The 26,812-nt window shown below is 39.7% G+C and overlaps 1 protein-coding gene across 4 annotated transcripts in view; it reads left to right on the top strand.

Moving 5' to 3' along the window:
• Window positions 1-26,812, top strand: part of RERE (arginine-glutamic acid dipeptide repeats) — a 402,343-nt gene that overhangs the window by 57,892 nt on the left and 317,639 nt on the right. For 3 of the 4 annotated variants that reach the window (XM_050931390.1, XM_050931389.1, XM_050931387.1), the window contains exon 1: window positions 24,418-24,941. The exons of the other annotated variant lie outside the window; for it this stretch is intronic. The gene's annotated coding sequence lies outside the window, so the exon portion shown is untranslated. Of the gene's footprint in view, window positions 1-24,417; window positions 24,942-26,812 lie in introns of those variants that run through there. 4 annotated transcript variants of the gene reach the window in all.

Genomic DNA, 26,812 nt, shown 5'->3' with positions numbered 1-26,812 from the left:
TCTGAAAGTAGGAACTACTCCATTCATTTCAAAGGGGTTGTGAACTCTGAAGCCTAATGAAGATTATTTTAGATGCCAACATTAACTAATTGGCTGTAGACCAAAGCATGCAAGAAAGAGGCACAGTCATGTTAGTACACTCTGCACAATTTGTTCTGGGTAGGTTGTTTTACCATCTTTAAGGGTTGTGCCTTGGTGTGTGGGCAGATCTTGGGAGAGTGCTACTGCTGTGTGTTCTGTCATTTTGACATTCTCCGAAATTAAATAGCAGCATTCCCTGTATAACAGTGACGGATGAAGCCAGACCTGCTAATGAAGTGGGGGGCCAGTAATGAGGATCTGCTTCTTGCTGCAGGTGGTTTGTTGCCAAGCAAGCAGTGCATGGCAGCTGTGAACTCCCTGTACTGCTCTTCTTATACCCCACATGTAAAGACTGTGACCTGTAAGAAGTAACCCACATACAATGGGGAGAGCCTTTCAAAGGGTGGTATTTGAAACCTTGATAAAGTAAAAGAATCTAATGTTGATTAGGTTGCCCAAAGTGATGGATCAGTCAGGGGATGTGCAAAAGAAACCTGGATCTCTGGTAATGGAATTGGATGCATAGGCAAATTTGAAGTATTACTCTGAAATGTAGGAAAAAGGACTCCAAAGGGCTCCTCATGCATCTACTTCTGCCAGTATTTGTGGGGTAAGGAGATGAGACTTCCTGCCTCTGAGTCAGAATAAAATATCCATCCCAGCCACGTTTGTGGCAGATGCCACAGTATATGCTATTTTTAATTCTCCTCTAGGGCTACGATGACCAGACTTAGCTTCCCAGCTGCTCCAACTCTATACCTATAAACGCCATCTTGCAGGCAAAGCTGCTAGTGGCAGCTGTTTTCTTCTAAGATGGCAGATTTGGAGAAAATATCGAGAAAAACTTCTGTCAGAATATTAACCCTTGAGAAGTCATTTCTCCTCCGCATCTTACTGCCCAAATCTTAAAACTGAACGGAGGCAGCATACAATCAAAGCTTGCATGTTCCAGATTCCAGGGGAACAATGGTGACCTTCTTATGAGGAAGTTTTCAGCAACAGGGTCCAGAGGAGGAAACCACCTCTTGCAACTCAGGGAAACGCATCTCCACCAGATTATTCATCCATAAAATGGAAGACCCTGCAAACACCGGGATTGGGGCCTGTGAGGCTTCCTGCAGGCCTGGAACAAGTTTACCACTTACAAATGGGCCCTAGAAACACATGGGAGAAGGATTGGTCATAGAATTTAATTGAACTTCTGAGGTGGATTCATTTATTCAAGGACTCTCTAAAAATATCAACCCTGGGAGGTCCCAGATTGTTAGCTTGTTTGAATTTCTACAGGAAGCTGTATACTTGATGGCATCCTTCCCGAACAGAGAAGGAAGAGCCTTTAATTCTATTCTGTCCATGTCGTCCAACTGCAATACCTCATCCCTTTACGCGGAGATTTAAATGAGCTGCAGAAGTTCTAAAATGTCCAATATGCTACCCAGACTGGACATTCCACATTGACGGAAGAACTTTTTAGAGCTTTTCAGCCAGTCATCCTGCCATCTTTTTTCACAACCAATGAAGTAGCCATTATTTTGGCTGGTGAGTGTCCAAATTAGTTCACTTCATTTATGGAACTCTGCCATTTTCCATGCTGATGAAAGTGGTATTCCAGAATGCCAGATTTCATCTTAGTGTATAGTTCATCCTTCAACAGAGCCAGGACATAGTTTCTCTTCTTTTTTATCCTAACCCTCAACACAAGAAAAGTCTCCGTAAAGCTTCTCTTCGACATGAGGTTTTTTGTTCTTTGAGGATCAGGTTGATCTTGGCATGCCTGGACTAGACTATACAAATGTTTTATCTTCCTCAAATTAACTGGCAGTCAGTTAGTTTGAGAGGGGGGAGGGAATCGAGACATAATCTGAGGGCTTATCTACATAGGAAAGTTTTACCAGTGACATTGGTAAAACTCCTTGGTGGACACCTATTCCAGAATGGGGGCATTTTTTCAGCTGACATTAACCCCCCTCTTTTCCAAATGAAATAAGCTAATCTGAAAAAGGTACTCATGTCAGCATAAGAGTATCCACAGGAATTATGTCTGGTATATCTGTTCAAGTGCACACATTGGCTTATACCAGGATAACATGCTCATGTACACAAGCAATCAACTGACAGTTCCTAGATTTTGTGTATCCAGGGGGCTTGTGGGTGGCATTGTGAATGGAGGGCTCTCCATTTTGGAGTTGGCTTCCTTTCTTTACCTGGTCTGACAAGTCCTAAATGTCAAACCATTCAGGCTCTGTTTCAAACCTCTCCTTGCTGTTTAATTCTGGCTTTGACAATGGTGGGAAAAAGTCTTAATATAGGCTGGGTGGGGAGTTGTTTGGCTGACGTGTCAGATTTTGTGTCGTAAATTGTTTTACTGCAAAACGTATGTGTGCCTGGAATGCTTTTTGTATGAACACTATTGAAATTAAAAGTGTAAATCTTTTTTAAAAAGTAACCCCAGCTCTACATAACCATGTAATTTTAGCAAGGAATTCTGGTAACATAAAACCGCAAAAGCAAAACTCAAGGGGTTTATCATTACTAGAAAACAGATAGAATTACAGTCTTAAATTAAGGTACCTCTGACAATGTACTTATTAAGTAACATACATGGATTGTGATTAATGCCCAGGGATCTGCTAAAAACCTGCTCAAAGGCGCTAACAATTGTTTGACGTAGCTCAAATCTGCTTCAGGCAGTGAAAAGCACCTTTCCACATGTGCTGATTTCCGTTTTTTTTTCTCCCCTGTTGAAGTTTGTGGGGTGTTATTTTTTATTATATTTTATTATATTTTACTTTTGGTGATGTTTCAGTTTTGGGTTGTTTCTGAAGTCTGGAAAATACCTGTGGCTGTAAGCACAGTTAATTGGCCTGCTTCGGACTTTCGTATAAAATGCTCTCAATTTTAAAAACCTGCAGACAATGTCAAACAAAGGTGATGTGAATTCTTGCATAATTGTAAGAGCCTGATGTTTCTTGCTTTAATCATTTCAGTCTGGGAATAAGGGAAGGAAACTCTAGAGGGTGCTATAAATCAACATGTAGGCTTCTCCTTACACTACACGATTACAAATATAAAGCTTACTCTTGAAAAGCTGTGAAAGTTGCTCTGTATTACTTTCTCATTACATGGCACCTCAGTTTGGTGGAAAAATGAATATTGAAAGAACACTACTGGTTTGGCTTGCAGAATTATTCTGGAAGATGCATCTTAATTATTTAGCTCTGGGGGATTCTCCACAAGACTTCAAAAACAGTGTTGCTCTCAAACATCTTACCTAGAGTTTTCACGCTGACGTAAATCATTTTGGATATTGAAATAGCTTTTCAGGCATTTATAGAATATGAACAAATGGATGGTCCTCATTCTCGGGTGTTCTCCTTCCCCCTCCCCCCCCCCCACTGCAAAAGACATAGAACACTACATCTTGCATTAAGATATTCAAAGAGAAGAGAGAGAACTTTTAAGTAATGTACAAAGTCACACTGACAGATAAGAGCTTTTTCTTCTTTGTAATGGTCCCACTAACTTGTTTCATATGTGAGTTTTTGTTTCTGTTCATATTATATACTAGTACTTCATATAGATTTTTTTTTTTTGTCCTGTAGCAATTAACAAGTAAGTATAAAATAGCTGTCCTTGTCAGGTTTAGTTCCTATTTGGAGAGGCAGCAATCAAAATTGCTTATAATATCGAATGAGTTTGTCATTGAAGGCAGCTGGATCCAAGCTGAGGTAACACGTTACACACAAAATAGTTTCTGACTTTGGAACACTAGTAGGATGATGTTACAATCAATTTTCTTTTGATTGGGCGAAGGGAGCTAGCCAGGATGGATAATAAAAAATGAAGTTATTGATGTGTACATTGTACATTTTTTTAAAGTACCATTTTCCTGATGCATGAGTAGGGCATCCGTTAGTTTAATAAAAATACTCCCCTTCCGGCCCCAAAAGATGAGAAGAAGAAAAAATTAAGCCATATAAACTAGAGAGATTTAACTAGGTCTCCAGAGTTGCAAATAGCAGATGGGTCTTTTTTTTTTTTGGTTCTTAAACTTGAAATTAGTAGAAGCTCCAGAGACTCCAAACACATGTGTCTGATCCAGACCAGCTGATGGGAACCACTCAAAATAGCATTTGTTCAGTTTTCCATACTTCTGCACAAATTCTAAAGAGTTTTTCATATTTCAGGGAACCAGAGGAAGGAATTTAATACCTTGAGGCTTGATTTGAGTTTTAATTCAAATCCCTGCCATCAAATTTGGAAAAATCCAAGTTTTATTGAGGCCTTAAGTTTTTAAGTTCTCATCAGAAATATTTCCTGTTTCTACTTCAGTTTCAGTTTCTTGCCTCGTTAAAAAGGACAGTGGACGGTCTCGCTCTACAGTTAAGTTCTAGATCACTGTTTTTAAGGTAAAATAATCTTATTTTTGCGTCTAAGACAGATGGGAGTGCTTGTCCTAATCTGAAAAAAATTAGACAGAAATCTGAGGCATAAGAGGCATAGTATCCATGTTTCAGATAGCTGAGGAACAGCTACTGGGTAAAAGCATTCGTCCATTACCATTGCAAGTGGTTGGCATACAAAGTCCATTGTGATGTTTGCCACCTGTTTGTGGGGTTTCTTTTATCTGATTTAAGTGAAGGTTTTAAAATATATATATTTTGAATGAGTCACATTAAGCAAAACTGAGCTCTTGTCCCTTTTCCACATCCTTTTTAATAAATGTGCTTGGTGAGTAACGATACCTTGCACTACAGTAATGAATTCAGAATGCCTTGCAAAAATTAACTGCTCTGTGAGGTAGGCTTTATTATCTCCATGTCATAGATGGATAAGCTGAGGCATGGAGAACTTGTAAGTGACCATGGAACCAAGTCATCTTGCTTCTTAGTCTTGTGCTTTCACCATTAGATGCAATATTCCAAATATTAAATATAGTCTCTTGATACAAAATGTTGTTAAAGAGATAGGTCTCCATGTGTCTGACGAAGTGGGTATTCACCCACGAAAGCTTTTATGCTCCAATACATCGCTTAGTCTGTAAGGTGCCACAGGAGTCTATTGCTTTTTACAGATCCAGACTAACACGGCTACCCCTCTAATACTTGAGTCCAAACTGATGTTAATTTATAGTGTTGCATTACAAGTTTCCATATCTGATTTTGGATCAGATCTTGTAAATATCTGATTCAAGTACTTCTAATACAGAAATTGTTTTCTTTCATGATTTTAAAGATAACAAAACATAGTTACATTCATATTGTCACATTAGTTCAAAATCTCAGTTGATGGTAACATTGCTAGAATTTCTGTAGTCGGGATTGGAGTTGCATATGTGCTTCTGCAAATATAACTTCCATCTCCATTCATCTTTGCAACGTGGTAGCAGTATTTTTGTCTTAAAAAAAAAAACAAACACCCTGACTTTGAAGTGCACAGCTATTTTGGTATCTTGTGCCACATTCAGATTTTAGATCTGCTGCTGGGCCCCCTCTAGTGGTGTGTAAATGCTTTAACAAATTTCATGCTTCAACCGCTTCAACTACAAAAAAAGAAAATAAATGTTCCCCTTAATATATAGCAGATAATATAAAACAAGTAATTTTTAATACTGACTTAAGAGAGGTTTGGGGGATAGTAACTGTTTCAACCTGATGGAAGATTAAAACTTGTCTCCCTTGTCAGATATTAAATGTGGGAAATTGCTGCGGGCTATGGAATAAAATCCTTGATTTACAGTGCAACATGGTGAAAGGCTATAATGCAGGAACTGTATAGATTTCTTTGGTATAAAGGCTTCATTTAAGAGGACAAAAGTAGCAAGACTATTTCAGCTTGTGGTTTCTATTTTGGTAGGCAGAGTCCCAACCTGATTTGTATGATGTAATGTTGGTAATTCAGAGCTGGAAAATGGACTGGATAATTCTGAACCTTGCTCAGCATAACAACTTTTTATCAGTAGTACTAATGAGTTAAACTGTGTAATATGCATGGAGATTACCTTCCTCCTCAAGTTTAAGGTTAAAATTATAGCAAGCATGTTTGTTAGCTTTTGTTGGCATTGAAGAGCACTTTTGACACTTGCACATTCTCACCGTGGACATATTTTTCTACTTAATGTGAGCAGTTGCTTAATTTGAAAAGCTGTTACTGCTTTTGATCCTGACTGGCAAAAATCAATGTGCACAGTGTAGTCTGATCTAATAGGAATCAAACTCATTAAGGCATGAAAATGGTTTAATCAACAGTGGGCCACCTTAAAGGCTATTTCAAAATATACTAAAGGCAGATTCATGAAAGTAAATGTTCCGTTCCGAGATTAAATAGTGACAAATTTCACTGGCTACCTCCAAACTCCTCTAGAAAAATATTTCTTATGGCTTTAGATCAAATGACAAACATGCAAACTAGTTACTGTTTTCTTTGTAGTGGGTGCCCTTTGAGGCTGTGAAAGGCACTTTGTTCACGCCGTGCTCTAACCTGAAGGCTGATTGAAACGGGGCTGCTAACCCCCCTTTTTATTGCGTTGTCAGTTTGGAGTCTCATTCTTTAAAAATATAAAGATAGGTGGATGGATTGTGTATAGATTATTGGCAGTCATACAGAGAGACCAGGTAACATGAGCTGAATAGTATGTTAAATGATAAGTGTGTGGCCCTGTATAACTCTGCCTGTGAATGATCCCTGATCAAATTAGGCCTAAAATTTAAGTTTTAGTGCTCCTAAAAAAAAATCTCAAAATATGAAACTGATCAATAGAAATATTTCCATGAAATTAAAAATAAAATGTTGATGGAAACACTAAAAATTCCTCTGAAGTGTTTACAGCTGAAACATTACAGCTTTGGGTTAATGCATAGAGCTTGAAAGTGAAATGTACTAGAAACTGACCAATTTGTTTTCATTGACAAAATTGAGAAAAAAATTAAATTTTTGTAAAATTGATAGATATTAATAAACAGTTTCTTTTGTCTTAGCAATATAAGATTGTTTTTAAAGGTAAGAAAATCGTTTTTTTAAAAATATGATCTTTACCAGCATCATCTTTTTCTCCAGTCTGAGGTTTCTCTGAAGGGAAACTGCCATCATAACAGATGGAGACAATTTTGAGATGTGGGTAATTATTCATCAATGATAAAAGCAGATCACCACACTGATTTGCCACTGGTCACCAAATAGGATTTGAGCCTGGGTCTCCAGAAATGAGAGACGAGTTTCTCTTGTTAAGCAGGGAGGGGGCACTCTTATTTTTGTTCTAGTGAGTTGCGAGAGCAGTCACGAAGCACTGAAATACATTTGTTATATGTATGGCTGTTCGTTTGGGTGATGGAAGGGATTCATTTTTAATGCTTTTATCATCTCCTAGGTGCTCTAACTATACAGCACTTTTTCCTTTTTAACACAATTTTCTGTACTGATAAGAAGGAAGAAGTTAGTTGCTGGGCTAGCTTGCCTGGCTTATTTCCCACTATCTGTGTTTTTTGTTTTTTTTTTTGTTTTGTTTTAAATTAGGCTTGTTTCAAAACTCTGTAACTTCACATCTGTGGCTAATGGCATTTATTATGAGGTCTTGACATGAACTGTGATGCAGTTTTGCTGACTAACTCAGAACTTCAGATCTGTCAAAGAATAAGCTGGATAGAAAAATTAACTTACACAGTATCGCCATTTATTATTCTGGAGCTGTATTTGAGTTTCTGTATTGGGTTATTGAATGGAAGCAAGCATTAAGTAGGTCTAAAATGGCAGAATTGTTATCTGGAAACACGAGTACTTGCTTTGACTTCGGCTGTGGTTGCTACCAGTGGAAGACACTGCAAACATGGTGAATTACTTAGTTAAAGGAGCATTTTTAGGACTTGGAAATAACTCCATCCATTGGAATAAAGGGTAAAATGTACCAAAGACTAAAAAATATTTCTGGAGGGACGATGACCAGAAAGATAAGGATGACATGAAAAATTGTTGATGGCTTCTGTATTGAGCTATAGAAATCATTTTACTGCATTTTTTGGTAGGAGCATCTTATTTCTCAGATTGCAAAGTAAGGTCATAGTAGATTTCTCTCACTTCCTACCCTTATTTGATTACGTTCTCACATTTTTAGGTATATTAAATACACCTCTACCCCAATATAACTCCACCTGATGTAACACGAATTTGGCTATAACACGGTAAAGCAGTGCTCCGGGGGCGGGGAGGGGGTCTGCGTGCTCCAGCGGATCAAAGGAAGTTCGATATAACGCAGGTTCACCTTTAACGCGGTAAGAGTTTTTGTCTCCTGAAGACTGCGTTGTATTGGGGTAGAGGTGTAATAGTATAAAGAATGTAAATGGAAGAGTCTGTCCACATAATGCCAGAGCAAGGAGATATTCAATTAAACTGAAAGGCAACACATTAAAAATTGATAAAATCCTGCTCAACCTAAAACACAGCTAACCTGTAGAACTCTCTGCCACTATATATAATTAAGGCTAAGAGTTCAGTAGAATCCTATAAGATATATGTATAACTAGTGATTGATCTGTGCCATTAAGTAGGTGGTGGGTGCGTGTGTGCACATGAGTAAATGCAAATACATGTGCCACCTACTTAAGGGTGTAGGACAATCCCTAATTTATGGAGTTTGAGAGGATACTTGTATGGACAGTTATTCCATAATTGTCTACCATGGTGATTTCTTGCATCTGGTACTGGCCACTGCCAAAGACAGGTACTGGACTAGATAGACCATTAGTCTAACCCAGTATGGCAGTTCCCATATTCTGTGTGGATCTAGAGCAGGAGACAGCAAAAATTACTACATGGCCCTGCGAAGGGGAGGGGGATCAAAGCCTGAGCCTGCCCTAATCTCACTGCCCTGGGAGGGTGGGCCAAAGCCCGAGCCCCACAACCCTGAATGGGTGGTAGTGGTGGGGGGTGTCAAAGCTGAAGCCCAAGAGTTTCAGCCTCGGGCAGGGGGCCTGTAACCTGGGCCCCACCACCCAGGGCTGAAACCCTTGGACTTCGGCCCCAGTCGACGAGCCTCGCGCTTTGGCCCTAGGCCCCAGCAAATCTAAGCCAACCCTGGCAACCCCATTAAAATGGTTTGAGAACCGCTGAACTAGAGATATGGAATGTTGTAGGCTAAATAGGGAAGGTGGAGAAGTTTATCATATGCATAGTTTACCTGAAAGCTAGACTAAACTGACGAGGGGTGTGAAAGTGCCTACCTTCTCTGAAATAAGAAGGAAAAATCCTAATAGAAGCTGAACATGATTGAGTACTAAAGGGCTCTTCAGCCTAGTGGAGAAAGGCATAACAAAGAACAAATGGCTGGATGTTCAAGTCAGACAAATTCAAATTGGAAATAGGATACACATTTTTAACATGGTGATTTAACCCTTGGAACAAACTACTGCGGGGAGGTGGTGGATTCTCCATCTCTTGCTGTCTCCATATCAAGGCTGGATGCCTTTCTAGATGATATGCTTTATCCAAACACAAGGTATGACTCAGTAGAAGGGAACTGAGCAAAACATAAGGAGCTGCAATATTCAGGAGGTCCCTTCTGACCTCAAGCTCCACAGAGTGGAGGGTAGGTTGCAGCAATTGTAAAACGGCAAACTTAAGGCTGTAGCTGCCTTTCTCTTCCAAATTTATATTAGCTACCAGAAGAGTGTGAACCCCAAGTGAAGAGTTCAGTGGTGACTAAACAGTTGCAGAGCAATTGGGGAATGGGCCGAGTTCAAGTGCTAAATTTCTGTAAGCCATGGATCTGGATGGAAGATACTTAAAGTTCATACAACTTGCTAAAGTTTGCCGTATTTGCCAGTCTTGCAGTTTTCATTATATTTATAATCTAGGGGTTTCTTATATTGGTTGGTGCCTGTGCATGACAGGGGTTCTACTATATTAATATGCAATAAAGAAAACAAACCAGGAAGTTGCAGGTGATGTTGGTTATTCCTAGTCCATATTTTTTAAAAAGGACTGGTTTTATTGCACTCACACAATTTTCTCTTCATGAATATATCAATGCAAAATTAACCCTCTTTGTGCAGGCTGCAACACTTAGTGATGAGTCAGGTAAACAAGTCTATAAAATCTGCTCCCTAACCCTCGCACCCCTTCAGCTTTGTTAACTTAAAGGATGTGACTTCATAGGACCACCCGGTGAAATGTAAGATGTGGTTTTCATGAGCCTTTCTGAAGCTTCTGAGTAAACTGTGAAGGAGGAGATGGTATTGCAGCTGTAAAGTGACATTCAGTGTACAACTGATTCAAACACCCCGCTTGGAAGGAAAAAGTAATAATTTGCCTTTTTATGTGCAAATCTTATGAACTGAGACTTGGATCCTTTTACATCCTGAGCTTTGCTAAGTACATCAGCTGGGATTAGAATGTAATATTAGCTTTACTTCTAACAGACCTTAGGCCCTATGGCTCTTTAACTTCTACCTTGAAACTATACAATGGGAATAAAATTATTCAATTAATGATTGATCACAATGGTCCTTGAGAGCCAGCATACTTAGACACGATTTAGCAGTTCTGGGATTCTATTATACTTTCCGTAATGGGGAAAGTGGGGAGGAGGAAGGTACAAAGTGATTTCATATTATCATAGGATTCTTGTTTTCCCTACCTTCTGTTTTGGGGCCCTGATGCTGCCAAGGTGCTGATCGTTCTCAGCACCTATTCATGTTAGTAAGAGCTGAGTGAGCCTGGTATCTCACGGAACTGGGGCTGGTGATGTCATGAGTAGGTTAATGGTTTGCTGCTCCTTTAGACTTGTAGGGTTCTGCTTTATTCCAATCTGGAAATTGGAGTTTTGGGTGAAGTTACCAGCAAATGTAAAGTGTGTCAGACAGCACTTGCTTCTTTTCTAAACTTAGGGTGAATCATATTAGTTGATTAAGGAAATGTTTGCCTTTGATAAGAAGAGTTTTGTTGTGTTAACACAGGGATTGAGTCATTCCATCCCTTCATCCTAACCTGATTTGTGCCCTGGTAAGGACCAAGATCACTGGCTTGTAACATGCATAATTTAACCTTTTCATTAAAATTTAAAACAGTTCTCTTGTTTTCTGTGATTTGCTGCAGCTCTGCCATTGCTGTTTTGCATTGTGCAAATGAGAAAATGCAGTAGATGTGTTCATCTGAGGTTGGAGGGAATAGGGGCAGCAGAAGCAGGGTGTCATTTCTAGTTTGTGATTAGCTGCAGGGCCAGTGCAACCTATTAGGCCACCTAGGCCACTAGCATTTGGAAGGTGGCATTTCGGGTCGTTCGGCAGCATCTACGGCGTCCAGATCTTCGGCTGCCCTGGTAGTCGTCAGCATTTAGGCAGAGGGAGCTGGGACAGGAGGGCTTGGGGAGGGCCGCTTGCAGCAAGTAAGGGGGGTGGGGGGCGCGGTGGCGGCACTCAGGAAAACTCCTCCCCCCCGCCCCTCGGCTCACCTCTGCTCCGTCTCCTCCCCTGAGCATGCCGCCCCTTTTTCATTTAGAGGCTGGGAGAGTCTCCCATTTTTCGGGTTGGTAATCTTGTAAATCAGGCTGGAGGGCTAGTGTCCAGAGTGCACATACCATAACTTCAGCATGAGTGAGAGGGAGACTAGAAGGGTACGGTTAGTAAAACAGATGTTCCTTTCTTGAAGTTGCACACTTAGTCTCATGTCTTAACCACTCTTAACAACTGTGTTTACTATCAAAGCTGGAAATTCAGACTTTGATTATAGTTTAGCTTGCTTTCAAGTGTTGCCTTTACCTGTAAATGGATTATTTTTAGTTTAAAATTTTGCTTTAAGCATCTCTCTCCCCCCAACACACTTAATAGACTCTTCAATCACTACTTGCAGTACACATGTCAGCATTCCCAGGGAAACTAAACTCAATGCAGGAAGCACAATGGCACTTCTTACGTGAATGATTTGAAATGGTGGCACTTTTTTTTATGCTGGAAAAAAATGGGAGTCATTCTCACCATCTGTATGATTGCATGCATATATATGTTTATGTCCTTTCAGAGTTTACTGTAGTAACACTCTGTGGTCTGTCTAAAATTTCCCTTCTGGAACTTGACAGACTGCAGGTTAAAAATAAAATGAAATAAGTACCCTAGTGTTTGTTCTGCAACAGCTTAATGATACCTTTATTAGAGATGTTGAAATAGTTTCAAAGCGTAACCTTTGAAATGTGTTTTCACATCTTAATGTGTCACACTTGGCACATTCAGTTCTTACAAGCCAGAAGAAGCAGATTTTGTTTCATGATGAAGCTGCTTGCGAAGCTTTAATTTAGGTCTTCTTAATGGATTATTAATGAACTTGTGAAGTGTACATGAATACTTTTTATTGACAAAACACCAGCATTAAAATTCAATGCTTTGTATGTCAATACCCTAAACAAGGGCTAGGCATTGTGTTTAGTTGTTACTGAAAAATGCAACTTTTACACAACCTAATTAATACCTTGAAGTTTTACTTACAATTGCTAGAAAGCGTTCTTTCTCTCACACAGGCAGATACGTGTGCTCTGGCTTTATTTCTCATAGATCACGTTCTGAGTTATGTGTGTGTTTGAGGACAGAATGAAAACTTTCAACTGCTGTAATCGGGTGGGTTGTGGTGTATTTTTTACTGGCTTTGAACTTACAGGTGGGATTTTTGTCAGAATTCTAAAGTAAAAACTTCCCATCAAACCACTAATTTGGGGTTCTGTATAACTTCTGATTTCTATCTCTCTCCTGAATTTGCAGTGTATGCAGAGGTCTTCCAGGGAGTACAGCAACTCATCTAGGTATTTGCCTAATTTTACAACAAGCTATATAAAAAGCAGTAGTGAAGTCAGTACAAACTAAAGACATACAATGACTTGTTTATACTGCTTTATATACTATACACTGAAATGTATAATATTTATATTCCAATTGATTTATTTTATAATGATAAAGTAAACATGAGAAAGTAAGCAATTTTTCAGTGATCGTGTGCTGTGACACTTCTATATTTATCTGATTTTGTAAGCAAGAAGTTTTTAAGTGAGGTGAAACTTGGGGTACTCAAGACAAATCAGACTCCTGAAAGGAGTACAGTAGTCTGGAAAGTTGAGAGCTCTGTTCTGTTGTAATTTTAAGGTGATGTTTAAGAGTTTGGCAGTAGGTGGCGTATTACTGCTTCACCATATTTGGAAAGAGCTAACCGATAAACATAGATGCTGGTTATTGGTAAGCCGCCTTGTTGGTTATGACTGCCTTGTTCATTTCTGCCATTCTAGCAGTTCTGGAATGCTATGTGATTTATTTATTTCTATGCCAGGAACCTGCTTTAACAGTGTGTGAAAACTGTCACAATCCCTGTCTGTTCTCTTTGTCCGTGAATGTGTCTTGCTTTTCTCATAATTCTACGCAGAACACTTTAATGTTTTCTTAAGTGGATGTTTGTTCTTTGGTAATGTCCCTTTCAGTCATGCTTGAATTAGTTTGTGCTTTACTGTAGCATAATCTGTAATCAGTTGCTTTCATCAGGGAAGATGTCTTTAGAACATACTTAAAACAGGCATTGTGTATGATTTTTTTTAAAGAAATAAAATGCTGGGTTTGTTTAAAAGATAGATATTTGTATGATCCACAGGATTTTCCTAGTGAGGTTATGAATTTTAAGAACATGTATGCAAGTTAAAAGTTGGAGAGGAGCATTTCTTCAACCACTAATTCATTTTGAGTACGATGCTGTGTTGGAAATAACTTGTTCAGATCTGATGGGGATTAAACACAGACTGAATAGCTGATATGCAATGTTTCTTCCTATAGTTGATGATTGTAGTGTTTCCCTTCCCTTCCAACAACAGACAACTAAATTGAGAATCAGGGACCCCTTTGGTGCCAAATTCTCATTTTGACATGCCATGAAGGGAAGAATTGCACATCCTTCCTAAAAATATTAGATTTATTTATCCAGTTTGCTTCAACTGCATTACTCAAGAGAGCGAGTGAAACCAAGTTAGTCCAGACCAGTATGATTTTACTTTGAAATTTCAGAGATGGTCATGCTATTTCTGACTCACAGAATACCCTAAAGGAATATGACCAGGTAAATGGTTTTATTTTGTTTTTAACTCTTATAGCTACCTACTGTATAAAAATCTACTGAAAACATAAATACATACAGATGCATTCTGTTCTGTGACAGAAACAAAGTTAACCTTCTTATGGCAGCATTTCTTTACTTTAAGCAATACAAAGAAATCAAACCCCTTAATATTTGAGTGTCTCTAGTACCAACCACAGTTTATTAATTGGTACCTCGATATCCATGTAAATTATCAATAATTTATTGTGCATGTAATTTTGAAGGGGGGTGTGTGTGTGTGTGTGTGTATATGTGTGTTTGGTGATTAAATTGATGACTGCTCCAATATCGTATAATAGGCCTGATTATTCATATATCTATGAAAGAAATAAAATATTTTTCCTATATTTAGTTTTAAGACTCATGTGTGTGGCTTAAACCCTAGCTATGTGGAAGAGACTCCAATTTTGTGTATGCCGTATTTGCTTTTAAGAATGCTTCCTGGTGTGTTTGATATAAATAAAAATAGGTTTGACTTCAACAAACTTGATTGGATGATTGTGTGACCCACGATCCATGTTGCTCTCAGAGCAGTGTAGTTTTAAATTACTCTTTTTTTTTTTACAGTGCTTTTTAATCTAGAAAGGAAACCTTAGGATAAAAGGTCTGGTTCTTAATCGGAATTTTTAGAATTGTCAACATAGTATTAGCCTGGAGGTAAGATGATGCATGTCTAACATTTGGTTGCAATGATGAATATTATTATAGTGTGTCAAAAGACACCTGTTAATCAGTGAAAGCATGTACAAATTGGGAAGTATCAATTCTTGACAAATAGTAATTGTTGCTGTGAAGTTGGGGCTGGCCGTCTGTTGCCATGGTTTTTGGTTAGCTATTATAAATGGGTAGTGGTGGTGGAAGAGCAACTCCCAGCTTCTGCTGCCTCTCCTCTCCCTCAGATCCCTGTTAAAAATAAAAACTAGATTAGTTCCATCCCTAGGTATCCTCTTTCTAGAATGAAATTCAGGGTGTTTTTTTTTTTTTTCCTTTGACCTTATTTCTGAAGATCATGACTTTCATGTGTGTGCTGCACCTTCTTTACTGGCCAGTCGCCTTTGCATATGAATCCACAACTGAACTATAGTCATGCGGTTCCAGACTGTTAAAATATTTTCAGCATTATAGTACAGACTTCCTGTTTTTAAAGCTTATCTGACCCTCCTGAGGGAAAGATTAATATAGTAATGGTCACATCCTGTGGCTATTGTCATTTTTAAAAAGTCTATTGAATTTTTAAATATGATTGATTCACTAAAAATGTTGAGTGCTCTAGTCACATTGCTGATCTTTCCAGTGCCTTTAATAAACCCAGCAAGTTTTTGTACATATCTGTTTGTTTGGTATTTGCTACATTTGGTATGTCAGGAAAATCTCCCAGTAAAGGATCTGCCCTATTCTGGAGAGATTGTAAAGGAAGCATTTGGCAGTCATTTCCTTTAGCTTGTGAGAATGAGCATGCTTTACATTATAATAGTTTAAACATACCGCAGGCTGTTGATAGAGGCATCATATTTTCCATTTGCAAAGTTCCTTTATATTTAAAATCTTGAGGAGAGATCAGGGTAGCTTTCATTGTTTAAAATTGCATTGATAAAATAGTTGAAAGAAATGCATTAACCTCACTCTTCCCCTTCCTGCTTCTATTTTAATCAGAATTTCATACTTCCAAATGTTTCCTTTTTACTTTAAAAAAAAAAAAACCCGACTAAAGCCAAGTTAGTGCTGACATTGCTCATCCTTTGATTAAAAGCCAATATACGCTATTTAGGTAAAACATTCCTTGACACTTCTTTCATTTTGTCTTGAAAACTGTCTGTCGAGCTGTCTTTTTCTTCTTGTTTTTAAAATGGCATCTTCTAAAATAAAGTACTTTTGTTCAAGAGAAGCTGTAGTTTAAAGCAGAAGGATACTCAACAGGTTGGTGTCTGTCTTTAACTGTATCACAGACTCAGAAGCTTTTTGTTTTTGTTTTCATGTTTTGCGTTTACAGTGTGCCATTTCTTGCTTTGGAGTTTCCCAGAGCAGGCATTTTCAGAAAAAGTTTGTTTAACTTCTATATTTGCAGCTAAGTAGCAAGGGAAACAAACCAGAGGGAGAAATACTATGTAAGTTAATTTCTTTGATTTGCAAACATGATCTTATTTGCTGAAATATCTATCTATCTAGCCTAGTTTGTTTTGTTTTCTTTCTGTGGAAGTTCCAGCTGGGGTTTCAAGTTGTCTTTTCTCACCACTTGCTTTCTAATAACTTGGTCAGATTCCCCCAACTAAATTTATTACATTTAGCAGATACCTAAGTACATAAGGGACTTCATCTTAAACATCCTGCCAAGTCCCTGAGTTCCTCCGCTCATTCATCCATATGACCCTCTTTGTCATTTTAGCCACAACTCTTCACTGAGTGAGAGAGCTCTCTTCCTAACTGTTTTGTCCTTTCAAAGTGCAATTGTCTTGGAACATATATCCAATCTGATCTCCAGTGAATTTTGCACTGTAAGTGGAAGATATACTTTAAAGCGTGCTTCCTCTTAGTAGGACTTCTTAAGGCACCTTGAAGGGTTTGTTTCAAGCTTTAGATCGCTGGCAGAGTTGCATACCTAAGAATATTACCATGGAGAGAGCACTGCACTTTGGAGGGTCATGGCTTGACTCTTGACCTTGTAGAGAACTTTGTAGAAGAAATAATATTCTAGGATGTGTTGTAGATGACTCAGGTACCTCCTCCGCCCCCTTTTTTAAAAATTAAAATGGTTTATTAGAGAAAGACAGGGTTCTTAGTATCCTTGCACATCTCTCTAAGGTACATTTAAGACAGCTGCTAGTCATATTTCATAGGAAAAAGCTCAGATAATGGGGAATAACTTTATCCCCCATTCTCTGAACTGCTGTGTGGGTAGAACTATTGAAATACTTTAATGTATTTGGTTTGTGAAACTGGCTCTAGGACCTGTCTAGACTAGAGGAAAAGGTATGTTACAATATGTTGGCTAACATGCTGCAACTGACACATTTGAATCTGCTCCGTGGACATGTCACAATCATGTGTGAAACTTTGAGTTAAAGCATAATAGGGAACCTAGGCTTTGACTGAAAAGCATAGTATAGCCATGTTCTCGCTTCATACCATTTTAAATCTTAGTTTAGATGAGGCATGAGACTTGAAGATAACACATGTGGTAGCTTGGTTATGTTGATGCGTACTTCCTGGAGTCTGTTGGTATACTATATACTGGTTTTTGTTCATGGATGTGTGTACCTGAAAGCTGGTTACTCAGCATGCTAGTTAGCTACTTTTCTTTGGGTAAATAGCTGCTTATTTGGGCTATTTTTCTTTCAGATTTGGGTTTTTAAAAAAAGGCAGTTGCAGCTGAGAACATGTCTGTAAAGTTTAAGTCTTCAAACTCTGAGATTTATAGCTATACCGTAAGAAAGTAGAAGATTACAATCTTAAATTATAGTGTTCTGGTCAACACATCCATAACTTTGAAACTGGATTAGTTACCATACTTTAAGGGCATAGTGTATTTTGAATTCAGACAACTGCTTAGAATTGTGGGTGAGTGCTTTTAACCGTAGGCGTGAGAGTGTCCGGGGAAGGACCTCAAAAGGTGGACAAGATGGGCAGACTGTTATCGCAGTAACCAAAAATTAGTATTTGATAAAGGCTGGACAACAATTATGGAAATTCTTTGTTTAATTCATTCTTATCTACCTTAACAGAAAGGTCTTTTGCTCCGAATTAAGTTTTAAAACTTAGTACAGATTGAACCTCTCTAATCCAGCACTCCCTGGTCCGGCAACATCTGTGGTCCAGCATAGGCGCTGACTCCATGGGTGCTCTGGGGCTGGAGCACCCATGGGGAAAAATAAGTGGGTGTGGAGCATCCACCAGCACCAGACTCCCCCCTCTACCTCCTCCCCTTCACCTCTTCTGTGCTGGTGGCCCCGCGCTTACCAACTCCTTCCTCCCTCCCCCCATCACTTCCGGATGCCACGAACAGCTGATTCGCAGCATTCAAGCTTTGGGAGGGAGGGAACCTGGGTCTAGCAGCTGGGACCCAGGGTGAGGGGCTGGTGGCTGGGACCTGGGGCTAGTATCGGAACCCCTGAGCAAGGGGCCAGTGGCCAGGCCCCCGGGCGGCAGCATGGTCCCCAGGGAGGGGGCCATACTAGGCACAAAGCCTGAGGGTGCTGTAGCACCTCCCACACCTCTGTTTCCCATGCCTGTGGAGACCCGCTGGCTCTCTGCATTGACCTCCCTTGGTTTAGCAAATTCTCTGGTTTGGCACTGGTCCTGAGGGTGCCGGACTAGGAGGTTCAGCCTGTAGTGTGTAAGATACCTTGTTAGTATCCATAAGCTCTCTGGTGAAAGAACTTTGTCATCTTCTCCTTTCTATGGCAATAATAGGAGTAAGTAATATAATCACTTATTTATATAGGAGATTTCAAAGATACTCAGATGGAATTCATGTACCAGACCGCCCTCACAGTTCTTTGTACACTGTCTGTACATTAGTAATTGTTTCAATACTTCTCACAGGTCCTTAAGCCAAAGGTAATAGCACTTTGCCTGTTAGCTGACAGTTAAAAACTGATACATGATCACTATTGCAAAATGTTTCAAGTTGCATTTTCCTTTCAGTCTTCCCTTTCTCTGAGTTAGGAGATGATGTGAAATCACATTCTGAACACTCCACACAGTCATGATTTTCAAACACTCCATATGTTCCATATTCAAACAGCAGGTGACAGTTATGGCAAGATGAGTGCTTGGAATGTTTAGGAACAGAAAGGTCTAATTGGCTGAAAATGAGGTTAGGATTCACTTGCGCTTCTGGGATTTCTACCAGTCTGGTAAGGCCTTCAGACTATCAAATGGTGTGAAAGTTAATGGTTACTTTCAGGATTTTTGTACTGGGTGTGCAAAGGTATAAGTACAAAGGGAGAGGTATTTTTTCTGTATTCAAAAGCTGAAATGTAAAAAAAAAAAAAACTTCTATTATTTTTAAACTGTAGGAATGCAAGATAGTGACTGGTTTAACATGTGGTCTCTTCCCCACATAATTGACTGCTTTCTAAAAAACGAAATTGTGGAGGCTCATAATCCATAGTCCATAATCCATAATCCACAGGTGCCATCTGGGAATTCTAGGGAGGTAGAAAAATGGCTTCTCTGAAAATTGACTGCTGTGCACTAAATTAAATAAATCCAAAAAGGTATCTTAGTGTGCTAGTTTAGGAACTGCCTCTGTCATACAAGCAATCCTATTAGAGATCTAGCCAAAACACCCTTCCGTCTTGCACCAGAGATGGGACTCTGATAATGTTTTAGCATCTCCCAGATTGTGCTATGGCCTAGGACAAGACCGCGGCTGAAACTGTTAGGCTGATGATACTGTTGAAACTAGGTTCCCCATAGGTATTATTTACAGTGTAAACAAGATCATAGCATATATGTATGCAGCATGCTGTGGCTCAGTCTACACTAGTGGATCGTGCTGCCCCCCCCCCATCCCCCACCTTGTCCTCTTTACCACCCCTGGCTCAGCTCCACTGACAGCGTTATTAGTTTAGACAAGATTCTTCGTAACTTCCCGGCATTTCAGGTTCTCTAAACTTGTTCAGTATATGCACAGCAATACCTAGCTCTTAACAAGACCTGTGAACCCATCTGCCCTCAGCCTTCTTTATACTAAGATCCATTACTGACAACTGGTGAAGAACGTAGGTCACTTCTGGCTCACAAAAACAGGATTGAAAAGAGTTTGCTTCCTACAATAAACAAATAAATAAATAAATAAACTTTTCAACACCCATTGCAAAACGCATGCTGATGTAGTGAGGTCTCTAGTGCTCTTTCTGTGGTTTGGATCTGTTGGCGCTAGCAGCCAAGCCATTTCAAACATTAAAGTCTGCAGTTAACTGCTGTAACGAGTAGTTTTTTTGTCTTGTAATATTTCTGCCTTAGGCTAGCTGTATATTGGGCTTATTTTTAACCATAGATCTCCAATTGTTGTTCTTACCATTGGGGATGTACGAAGTATTAGTACGGGTGAGAATTTTACGCCCCCTCCCCCCAAAAAAAAGAGGGGGGTGGGAATGACCTACAACAATACTGGTGCAGTACCAGCAGTGATGTGAACAATGGAAAAACCCTGGCAAGAGAGCCTGGTGTAGATAAAGTCCTGAAAAAGCCACATTAGTTAAATCAATTTTCAAAATAAGTTGAGCTTAACATGGACATACTGTGTTATGCTTGTTGCCTATATGAGCCAGGCAAAAGAATGTTAAGCCTTCTTTCAGAAGACAGTCAAGATCAAGTTATGCTTGAAAATGGGCTTAACACACTTTGCTTGGTACAGTTCACACTAACCAGACAGTGTGTGAAACTCGTTTTTAAAAGCAAAAACTGGACTGTGTAGGTGTAGAGTGCTTTAAAATGTTAATGGCAAACCTTTTAGTTTTTTATGTTTAAAAACGCATTATTAAAATTTTCTTATGTGATCTATATGATCAAATCAAGTGTTTTCACGATTAGTTTGTCTGCCAAAGCATATATTTATCAGGTAGGTTTTAAACAGCTTCTTTGGAGCAGTTTGCCTGGTGGGTGAAATATTTATGCATACCCGATGCTGGTTAAATTTCTCAGAAGGAATTTTGAAAGCAGTTGTACTATAGATCTTGTGGCCTTGGGGTATATCTGTATTTCATGTTTTTCAAATTTTGTAAAGCTCTCACAAGAGGGTTATGAATTATTTGTGTCCTATGAAGTGTGTCTAGAAAGCAGCACTTTTATAGTCCTTTAAAAATACACTTTATGTCACTCTGCCCTGTTAAGTGCTTGATCTTTCACAAGCTGAAGCACATAGGTGCAGTATACAATGTTAGTGTCCAGAAACCAGCAAAAGTTGGGAAATTGGAAGGTAAGGCTGACTTTCCAGTTAACTCAAGCAATGTGAGAGAGACACACAGAAGACAACACTTATACAATAGCAGAGTTAATGACAGGGTGTCAAAGCCTTATCTTTGAATTTCCTAGCTTTTGTTGGCTTGTGTCACAACCGTAATGTTACTTAAACTAGGTATTCTATTTAATTATAATGCTTATAATAAAGTCAGATGTCGGCTCACTTGGCTGCATGCTTAGGCCTGTAGAATGCGGAGTTGTTTTGCTTGTAACTGCATCCCTTGTCTCCTTTCATTATCTGTTAATGGTACTCAACATGACAGGGTTGTTTTGATAAATGGAGACTCCTGTGAAATCCGGGCTGGATTTTGCATGGATTGGAGTTGTCGTCTTTTTGCACAACACTGGGAAATTATGCAAACTTGGACCAAGGACAGCAAATGGGAAATAATCTATTGCGTGAATCATAGAAACTACAGACTGAAAAGATCTATTTGGTCATCTAGTTCCTCTCCTCCAGGCTAGTGCAAGATTAATGCCCACAGAATATTTTCTAGTGATTTTGTCTAATGTATGAGTGTGATGTTGTTTTTAAAAAAAAAAAAAAATTACAGCAAGCTGTTCTTGTATATATTTTTTTTAAATCCCTGTTTCTCATTTGCAGATCTCCTTCCTTGAATTTTTACACTGTGTAGTTTGAAAAGCAATCTCTTGACTGGTTTAATATATTGTGCCCCTGCCAACTGAGAGAACTAGATTGAATAAAAGCCTTTGGCCTCTATTAGAGAGTGGGTTTGGGGGAATATGAAGAAGAGAGAGAGCACCTACTACAAAATAGTGTTTGGGTTGTTATAAGTTTAATTCTCAGATCAGTTTTTTCACAAATGAAACAGAATTGTCATGGTGAGTGCTCTGATCACTGTACATGATCCTTCGCAAGCAGTTTTATTTGTCCATCTGTAAAATGGAGATAATGCTTCCGTCACTCATAGGGATGTTATGGGCATTGGTCAATTAGTCTGTGAAACTTAATACTTAGAACATAGTTAACTCCTGTCATGCAAAGATCTCTGATGTACAAATGGAAATTACTAGACCCATTTTATAGATGGGGTAACTGAGGCACGGTGAAGTTAAGACTTGTTCCAAGATCCCACAGTAAATCAGTGGCTGAGTCAGGAATACAACCCAATTGTCCTATCTTGCTTTTCTCACTGGACCATGTTATTTCTGTTTTGTTTGGCATCTTTCATGAAAACTGAATCCAAAATGCCTTAAAGGATTTTCCAAGGTGCCTAAGTGATTGGGATTCCTGCACCTAAATCACATACATGCCTTTGAAAATCAGCTAAATGGGACATATTTCATTTAAAAGGAACTTAGCTTTAGCTTACTGCAAGAAAACTCTTTTGGATGTCATTTGAAAGCAAACATTTTCTTAAGTGGGCGCTGGAGAAATAAGCTACTTTCCATGTTTTGCCATGTATCAAGCCATAGTTGGTCAGAAAATTGAAGTGAGAATAAATGCAGTGTGGTTGCTTTGTACTTGTGGATTGATTTCAGCTCTGATGGGTGTGGAGCTATCACAAAGCCACTTGGTTATGAAGTTTATTTTCAAGCAGCACATTTCGCCCTAGGATGGGCTCCTGTTGAGAAGCTAATGTACAATGGATCTTGCAACAGAGCCAACCTTGCACTACATACCACCTTCAATTTGTATTGATCACAGCAGCCTTTCAGGGTGGCAAGGGTGTTATACTTCATCAGCTATTTGTACCTTAGCTGTGTTGGTGGTTTAGGAAGCCATTTCCAGCAAGGACAGAATTTAAAATTGTAAGGTTGTACATTTTTATCTTGAGAGACTTGGATCCTATAGTGATGAACACCATATAAATGCCTATGGAAAAAATACAAATCAGAACACAATGTCCAATATCTGGGGGAAAAACAAGGCCGGGGACAATACTTGACATTCATGGGGACTTGATATAGAAAAAAGGAATCATGAACTTTGGTTTGACATCTTTTTATTTTTTTTTTTTTTGGTGTGTGGGGGTTGTAAAGCAGTACTGAGGTGTATGCGTCAGTCATTTAGTTAAAGATAAAACATCATTACTATATAGCTAAGCCTTTTATTTGTTTGACAGAAAAGATATTGTGTATTGCCACCATTCATGGACTGCATAAACAACTTCTTTTTGGTAGTTGTATATTTTATTCTGAACTAGAGATCTAAAGGGCTGTGCTCCAAAATGAAGTTGGTCATTTCAGGCAGCTGCGCGATTTTATTATTATCGCATTAAGCGGGAGTAGGGGGTGATACTTGAAGCTGGCAGCTAAGTATCACGTTGTTTAAAGCTGCATGGTAGGAGTGTGTATTTATTTCTTCATTATTAGATTAATTTCAATCAAATCAAATTTAAAAGGTGCCTTGCTTAGCAGATGTAGCTTTAGTCTCTTATGAAAAAGGGGAGTGGGGGTTGGAGAGGATTTTAACAAAATGGCTTACTGGTTGAATAAACCATAACAAAATCCTTGTATAGAAATGTCTCTAATGTGACACCAGAGAGGCGTCTCTCTCTTATCCATCCTTGGAACAAATGCTCTGTGTGTGCTTCCCTCCACCCCTCTATTTTTTTAATCTGCATTTTTTCCCACCCCCTGTGTTTTGATCTGCATTTGTAGATGTAAGGAGGTTTGTTTCATTAATATTCCTGGCTGCAGCTCTAGGATGTGAGCTGCTGATCACTCCCAGGGATGCTTTGCCTCTTTAATATCTTGCTTGCAGATGCATTTTCTAGCTGACCACGCTATTAAAGAGCTGCCATCAATCACACAGCTCGGTTCCGGCTGGGCTGAGTGGGGAGGAGGGAAAGCATCAGCCTGAAGGAGAGTAGAGGTGCGTGCTTGCGCGGGTATATGGCCAAAGATGTATGGAGAGCAGCACAAATAGCATGGAGAACTGAGTCGTGAGTGTGTGTGTGAGTGAGTGAGTGAGAGAGAGAGGCAGGCTGAGAGGGTGGCCAGGAAGAGGACAGGCACCACCACCAAAGACAGAACAGAGAGCTGAGTCTGTGTATTGAAGTGTTAGGCATCAAGCATCAAACACTGCCTGAGACTGGAATGTGTGTGTGTTCAGCCTGTTTCGTGGTGTAATTTGCACTGGAGGGATAAGCAGCAGAGGCAGCCTGAGCCTGCTCCCTGTGTGCCTGTGCCTGGCCAGAGCTGCTGCTGCCGGACTCCGCTCCGGGTTTTCCTCTCCACCGCCTGTTGTCTTTTGGAGGCTGTGCTTCTGTCTCTTTTTTTTTTCCTCCTCCTGGTGTCTGGGTTAAAGAAAAGAGACTGGGTCACAGAGGCATGTGGAAGTGTCTGCAGCCGAACAGCTGAGGACTCGGAGCCTGCGAGCGGGGGAGCAGCAGCACAGTGTGCATGTGCTGAGGGGAGCCAACTGCAGCAAGCCAGGGGGTTCTGACTGTACACCCAGGGCGGGCAGGCTCCAACTCGGGCAATGCTGCTCTCTCCTCCGCCTGGCCCAGCTACTCTGCAGTAAAGAGGGGGCCTCCTTTTGTTCACCAAGTGCATTTCTCCTCCCCCCCCGCCTTCCTCCTTTCCCTCCCTATCTTCCCCCTTTCCTACCTGCCTTCCTTCCCTCCCTCTTCTCCCCCATGGGCCTTGCATGGTCCTGCATGTTGTTGGACACCGCAGCAGCCCCAGTCCTGCAGGCTCCGGAGAAGAAACACAAAGTCCGCAGGGGTCAGTGTGTAGCCGCTGCTAGGATTGCAGACAAGTTGTGTTTGTCCGGCTCCTCCAGGAACTGCAAAGCTTAAAAGCCCAAGGCTGGCTGGGTGAGTGTGCAGCGCAAAGGAGGTGGGGGGAGTGGGCTGTCTTGTGTGGCTGCTGAGATGGACAGGAACCTTGCACCCTGTCCTGGCTGAAGTCCTTGGATGCTAGGGTTGCAGCTTTTGACTCCTGTAAGTGGGCTACGGTTGAAGGAAGTCAGACCTGCTGCAGGGCATGTTATGGGTGTGAGTCCAGAGAGTGGGTTTACCCACTGGATTATTTACTGCTTGACTCTGTAACTATAGTTAACGGTACATGAAAGGCACTACACAAAATGAAGTTATATGCTGAGGAGAACGTTGAGATGATCATCCTACTCGCCTTAAAATAGAATAATGATGATAATAAACCACTCTCGCTGTACAACAGAAAACACCTGGATAGATAAACTCTTGACTTTATTCATTTATTTTTGCCTTTTTGGATATTCCAGATTTTCAAGGAAAGTTGGATCAACATGGTATGTGATCTGGTAGCTTTTACTGGCCCAGAATGCACGCTCAGAGTGCTTTAAGGCCACAGGTTCCCCTTCCTCAGGTGAATGTTTTGCTTTGTATGTCTTTAATCTGACAAAGTTAGCTAAACAGAGCAAACATTTTGATTCTAAACTATTCTATGCAAGTGAGGGTGAAGAATGAAGTTTCCTTGCTTAGTTGAAAATCCACTTCCATTCCACTTGCTAAGATGCAGGAGTGTCTTGGAATGCCCTTTAAATTTTAATTGGTACAGTGGTTGGTGTAAGGTTCTTTTATAATGTTTGCTCAAATCCTGTTCTTAGATGAAGTGACAGGGAGACCTGCTTGGCCACTTTCTGTTTCTTGAGAAAGAAACCAGCTCTACTTTGTTTTACAATCCAGTTTTAAGCTTTTCTTGAGTACATGTGGCATTACGCTGCATGGGGTATTGTGTGACTGGATGGCTTCCTTTCAGCCATATGGGGTTCTTTTTTAGTTGTATGTGAATGAAAATGGCAGTTGACAAGGAGACTAATTTTTCATTTAAAATTAGTCAGATTTTTTTAAAAAGACTTGTAAAATAAGTAAAAGTTGAGAACAGAAATGCAACCCTTAATCCGTGGAGTCTAAATTTAAATATTCTGCATTCTAGCAAAGAATTCCTTCTGGGAACTCAAAATTAAAGTAAATAGGATTTAAAACCCTACAGACAGGGCAGAGTTATTTCAATGTAAAGCCATTGATCTGTGGGCAATTAGTTCCAGACTTGCAGCGCAATCTGCATTTTTGTCAGATTTTTGTTCTTAAAGGCACATGTTTGAATAGCTATATTGCCTAGTAAAAAGCACAAGGCAGACATTTTAGATGCTTTACAGCAAGTTGAAGAATTGTGTGGGAGCAACATTTAAAAGCTTTTTTGTTTTTTTCCAACCCTGTAATTTAGTAGTGTTTAAACTATGTTATAAAGATCTCTGGGAGCAGTGAAAGGTGGTTTTGAGTCCAGCACACTCAAGTGCTTATTGTACTCTGGCAGGCTGGATGCTTGGCAGCCAGTTTTTGAAATGTTATTTGATCTGGCTGCATGATAGAATTGACTAGGATTACACCATTTTTTTCCCCCTGTGGCTGTTGAAAGTGATGCATTAGCGAGTGCTGTTCAATAGCATATTTTAAGACTTAAACTGCATGTATTCACTTTAAGCAGTTTCCAGTGAAAGGCAGTTTAGAATTTCTCTTGTCTTGTGGTTAGGATTTATGAATTGAGGCAAGGGTTGACGTAATCTATCCCACTTCCTTTGTGTGTTTTTTATAGTAGATAGTGTTTTTTTGTTTTCCTTTAAATAGCTGTGACTGTTTCTCAAATACTTGCATATCTTCTTTATGCTGTTGGTTTTAGTATAACTAGTCAACTTGTTCCTAAA

This window comes from Gopherus flavomarginatus, chromosome 21, assembly GCF_025201925.1.
Source record: "Gopherus flavomarginatus isolate rGopFla2 chromosome 21, rGopFla2.mat.asm, whole genome shotgun sequence".
Taxonomy (NCBI): Eukaryota; Metazoa; Chordata; order Testudines; family Testudinidae; genus Gopherus; species Gopherus flavomarginatus.
Note: the sequence above shows the minus strand (reverse complement) of the source record. Positions and strands in the feature narration are given on the sequence as shown.